This window comes from Manis javanica, chromosome 3, assembly GCF_040802235.1.
Source record: "Manis javanica isolate MJ-LG chromosome 3, MJ_LKY, whole genome shotgun sequence".
Lineage (NCBI taxonomy): Eukaryota > Metazoa > Chordata > Mammalia > Pholidota > Manidae > Manis > Manis javanica.
The window spans coordinates 137,914,949-137,920,948 of record NC_133158.1 but is presented as its reverse complement, the minus strand read 5'-3'; positions in this window follow the sequence as shown (position 1 = coordinate 137,920,948).

Here is a 6,000-nt window from a genome sequence, read left to right as displayed (position 1 = left end):
ATGGATGTAGGAGATATATGGAAACTCTGTACCTTCCACTCAACTTGTGTGTGAACCAAAAACTGCTCTAAAAATAATTAAATATGAAAAATAAAGAAAGTCTACCTAAAAAGGAAAAAATATATTACATTCTCTCCAAGGATTATCAAGCTATGTATTTGTCCATATACTGGACACCACTGACTATAATCACTATTTCTATTTTTTTTCTTTTTTTTCCATGAGACAATATTTTAATCACTGTTTTTTTTTTTGAGAGGGCATCTCTCGTATTTATTGATCATATTGTTGTTAACAACAATAAAATTTTGTATAGGGGACTCAATGCACAATCATTAATCAACCCCAAGCCTAATTCTCAACAATCTGCAATCTTCTGAAGCATAACGAACAAGTTCTTACATGGTGAACAAATTCTTACATAGTGAATAAGTTCTTACATGGTGAACAGTGCAAGGGCAGTCATCACAGAAACTTTCGGTTTTGATCACGCATTATGAACTATAAACAATCAGGTCAAGTATGAATATTTGTTTGATTTTTATACTTGATTTATATGTGAATCACACATTTCTCCCTTATTATTATTATTATTATTTTTTTTGATAAAATGCTGAAGTTGTAGGTAGATGCAAGATAAAGGTAGAAAACATAGTTTAGTGCTGTAAGAGGGCAAATGTAGATGATCAGGTGTGTGCCTATAGACTAAGTATTAACACAAGCTAGACAAGGGCAACAAAACATCCATGGATGCAGAAGATTTCTGTCAAAACGGGGGATGAGGTTCTAAGCCTCACCTCTGTTGATCCCCAATTTCTCACCTGATGGCCCCCCTGCAACTGTGACTGTCTTAGGTTGTGCCTGTCTTAGGTTGTTCCTTCCTTACCTGTCTCTGGCTAACCAGTCATCTTCTGGGTTCATACAGGGAAATGTAAAGTTGGTAAGTGAGAGAGAAGCAATATTGTTTGAAAAGGTTAGCTTTTTACTTCTTTGCAGATTTATGCCCTGTGGCTTCTATGCCCAGCATTTGTCTTGAGGTACCTTTACCACTTGGAAGAAATATGATACTCGGTAATTTCGATATGAGGGACGAATTCTACTTAGGGGTTGTAATTATGAAGGAAGAAGAAAAGCTATAGAAGTAGCAGATGGAAGAAAACATGGGAAGATTGATTATTTCTTTGACATATCTTCTTGTAGTGTAACATAAGCGTGTATAGGTTTTAAATTACTAATTAAATTGCATGCACACATTAACGTGATAGGAATACAGCTACATAACCAAAGTAGACCTACAATTACCAGACATATCCAGTGAAACCAAGAAAACCAGTTAGGCACCCTAGGCATTTGTGAAAACTATCAATGATATGATGGATATTGTCTAACTGAATTTGAATATTTTGAGAAAAATCAGACGAATTAAAACAACACATTTCTGGACTGTTCACATCCCATATGTTCTTTTAACAGTAGATAGTCTATAGTCGCAAGATTTTGGAGCGCTGCAACTTGCACTTCTCCTAATTCTTGGTTGAGTTCCAACAGTACAGATCCAGTCAAATTTGTTGTTTTACTGTATGCGCAGGCCAGCTTAGATATCTCCTTCTTCATTCCAATGGCAAGTCCAGGAACTGATGGATGAATGCAGCTACAACTGCAAACGCACCAGGGTCTTTGTTGAAGTTTTTTGATGATCATCTTCTGGAATGACTCTTCCAGAGGATGTTGATGTTGGAAGTTCTTCTTCATATCATATCTTAATTCGTTTTCTGGGTAGCCAAATTAGGCTTTGATCCTCTGTATAAACACACACAAACACTTTGCCCACACTTTAATATACCCTTTATGCCATTGTGAAGAACTTTTTAGAGATCACAACACAGGAACTGCTTTTTTTTTTTTTAAGAGAAAGGAATATTATCAGAAAAATGTACTTCCATAGCTAATCATCTGAAAATCATTAAACGATCAAGATTAAGGATAATTAAAGCATGCATTAAAGGTGATTTGCAGTTAGTTTTATCCTATCAGGGAGTACTCCCCATTTCCTTTCTTTCTTTATTTTTGTTATCATTAATCTACAATTACATGAAGAACATTATGCTTACTAGGCTCTCCCCTATACCAGGTCCCCCCCATAAGCCCCCTTACAGTCACTGTCCATCAGCATAGCAAAATGTTGTAGAATCACTACTTGTCTTCTCTGTGTTGTACAGCCCTCCTCTTTCTCCCCCCCCAATTATGCATGTTAATAATAATACCCTCTTTCTTCTTTCCCCCCTTATGCCTCACTACCCCTCCATCCTCCCCAATCCCATTCCCTTTGGTATCTGTTAGTCCATTCTTGGGTTCTGTGATTCTGCTGCTCTTTTGTTCCTTCAGTTTTTCCTTTGTTCTTATACTCCACATATGAGTGAAATCATTTGGTATTTCTCCTTCTCTGCTTGGCTTATTTCACTGAGCATAATACCCTCTAGCTCCATCCATGTTGTTGCAAATGGTAGGATTTGTTTTCTTTTATGGCTGAACAATATTCCATTGTGTATATCTACCACATCTTCTTTATCCATTCATCTACTGATCGACACTTAGGTTGCTTCCAATTCTTGGCTATTGTAAATAGTGCTGCGATAAACATAGGGGTGCATCTGTCTTTTTCAAACTTGAGTGCTGCATTCTTAGGGTAAATTCCTAGCAGTGGAATTCCTGGGTCAAATGGTAAGTCAATTTTGAGCATTTTGAGGAACCTCAATACTACTTTCCACAATGGTTGAACTAATTTACATTCCCACCAGCAGTGTAGGAGGATTCCCCTTTCTCCGCAACCTCACCAACATTTGTTGTTGTTTGTCTTTTGGATGGCAGCCATCCTTACTGGTGTGCGGTGATACCTCATTGTGGTTTTAATTTGCATTTCTCTGATAATTAGTGATATGGAGCATCTTTTCATGTGTCTGTTGGCCATATGTATTTCTTTTTTGGAGAACTGTCTGTTCAGTTCCTCTGCCCACTTTTTAATTGGATTATTTGTTTTTTTGTTTGTTGAGGTAGGTGAGCTCTTTATATATTTTGGATGTTAAGCCTTTATCAGATCTGTCATTTACAAATGTATTCTCCCATACTATAGGGTACTTTTACATTCTATTGGTGGTGTCTTTTGCTGTACAGAAGCTTTTCAGCTTAATATACTCCCACTTGTTCATTATTGCTGTTGTTTTCCTTGCCTGGGGAGATATGTTCAAGAAGAGGTCACTCATGTTTATGTCTAAGAGATTTTTGCCTAGGTTTTTTTCTAAGAGTTTTATGGTTTCATGACTTACAATCAGATCTTTAATGCATTTTGAATTAACTTTTGTGTATGGGGTTAGACAGTGATCCAGTTTCATTCTCCTACATGTAGCTGTCCAGTTTTGCCAGCAACATCAGTTGAAGAGACTGTCATTTCCCCATTGTATGTCCATGGCTCCTTTATCAAATATTAATTGACCATGTATGTTTGGGTTAATGTCTGGAGTCTCTAATCTGTTCCACTGGTCTGTGGCTCTGTTCTTGTGCCAGTACCAAATTGTCTTGATTACTATGGCTTGGTAGTAGAGCTTGAAGTTGGGGAGTGAGATCTCCCCTACTTTATTCTTCTTTCTCAGGATTGCTTTGGCTATTCGGGGTCTTTGGTGTTTCCATATGAATTTTTGAACTATTTGTTCCAGTTCATTGAAGAATGTTGCTGGTAGTTTGATAGGAATTGCATCAAATCTGTATATTGCTTTGGGCAGGATGGCCATTTTGACGATATTAAATCTTCCTAGCCACGAGCATGGGATGAGTTTCCGTTTGTTAGTGTCCCCTTTAATTTCTCTTAAGAGTTGCTTGTAGTTTTCAGAGTATAAGTCTTTCACTTCTTTGGTTAGGTTTATTCCTAGGTATTTTATTCTTTTTGATGCAATTGTGAATGGAGTTGTTTTCCTGATTTCTCTTTCTGTTAGTTCATTGTTAGTGTATAGGAATGCCACAGATTTCTGTGTGTTAATTTTGTATCCTGTAACTTTGCTGTATTCTGATATCAGTTCTAGTAGTTTTGGGGTGGAGGCTTAGGGTTTTTTAAGTACAATATCATGTCATCTGCATATAGTGACAGTTTAACTTCTTCTTTACCAGTCTGGATTCCTTGTATTTCTTTGTTTTTTTCTGATTGCTGTGGCTAGGACCTCCAGTACTATGTTAAATAGCAATGGGGAGAGTGGGCATCCCTGTCTAGTTCCCAATCTCAGAGGAAAAGTTTTCAGCTTCTCACTGTTCAGTATAATGTTGGCTGTGGGTTTGTCATATATGGCCTTCATTAAGTTGAGGTACTTGCCCTCTATACCCATTTTGCTGAGAGTTTTTATCATAAATGGATGTTGAATTTTGTCAAATGCTTTTTCAGCAGCATCTATGATGATGGTCATGTGGTTTTTGTCTTTCTTTTTGTTGATGTGGTGGATGATGTTGATGGATTTTCGAATGTTGCACCATCCTTGCATCCCTGGGACGAATCCCACTTGGTCATGGTGTATGATCCTTTTGATATATTTTTGAATTTGGTTTGCTAATATTTTATTAAGTATTTTTGCATCTACATTCATCAGGGATATTGGTCTGTAATTTTCTTTTTTGGTGGGGTCTTTGCCTGGTTTTGGTATTAGGGTGATGTTGGCTTCATAGAATGAGTTTGGGAGTATTCCCTCCTCTTCTATTTTTTGGAAAACTTAAGGGAAAATGGATATTATGTCTTCTCTGTATGTCTGATAAAATTGTCAGGTAAATCTGTCTGGCCCGGGGGTTTTGTTCTTGGGTAGGTTTTTGATTACCATTTCAATTTCTTTGCTCGTATTTGGTTTGTTTAACTTTTGTGTTTCTTCCTTGGTCAGTCTTGGAAGGTCATATTTTTCTAGGAAGTTGTCCATTTCTTCTAGGTTTTCCAGCTTGTTAGCATATAGGTTTTCATAGTAGTATTTAATAATTCTTTGTATTTCTGTGGAGTCTGTCATGATTTTTCTGTTTTCATTTCTGATTCTGTTGATTTGTGCTGATTCTCTTTTTCTCTTAATAAGTTTGGCTGGAGTCTTATCTATTTTGTTTATTTTCTCTAAGAACCACCTCTTGGTTTAATTAATTTTTGCTATTGTTTTATTCTTCTCAATTTTGTTTATTTCTTCTCTGATCTTTATTATATCCCTCCTTCTGCTGACTTTAGGCCTCATTTGTTCTTCTTTTTCCAGTTTCAATAATTATAATGCTAGACTATTCATTTGGGATTGTTCTTCCTTCTTGTGTTCCTGGATCGCTATATACTTTTCTCTTAAGACTGCTTTTGCCGTGTCCCACAGAAGTTGGGGCTTTGTGTTATTATTGTCATTTGTTTCCATATATTCCTTGATCTCTATTTTAATTTGTTCGTTGATCCATTGATTATTTAGGAACATGTTGTAAAGCCTCCATGTGTTTGTGAGACTTTTTGTTTACTTTGTAGAATTTATTTCTAGTTTTATACCTTTGTGGTCTGAAAAGTTGGTTGGTAGAATTTCAATATTTTGGAATTTACTGAGGCTCCTTTTGTGAGCTAGTATGTGGTCTATTCTGGAGAGTGTTCCATGTGCACTTGAGAAGAATGTATATCCTATTGCTTTTGGATGTAGAGTTCTATAGATGTCTATTAGGTCCATCTGTTCTAGTGTGTTGTTCAGTGCCTCTGTGTCCTTACTTATTTTCTGCCCAGTGGATCTATCCTTTGGGGTGAGTGGCGTGTTGAAGTCTCCTAAAATGAATGCATTTCAGTCTATTTCCCCCTTTAGTTCTGTTAGTGTTTGTTTCACATATGCTGGTGCTCCTGTGTTGAGTGCATATACATTTAGAATGGTTATATCCTCTTGTTGGACTGAGCCCTTTATCATTATGTAGTGTCCTTCTTTATCTCTTGTTACTTTCTTTGTTTTGAAGTCTATTTTGTCTGATATTAGT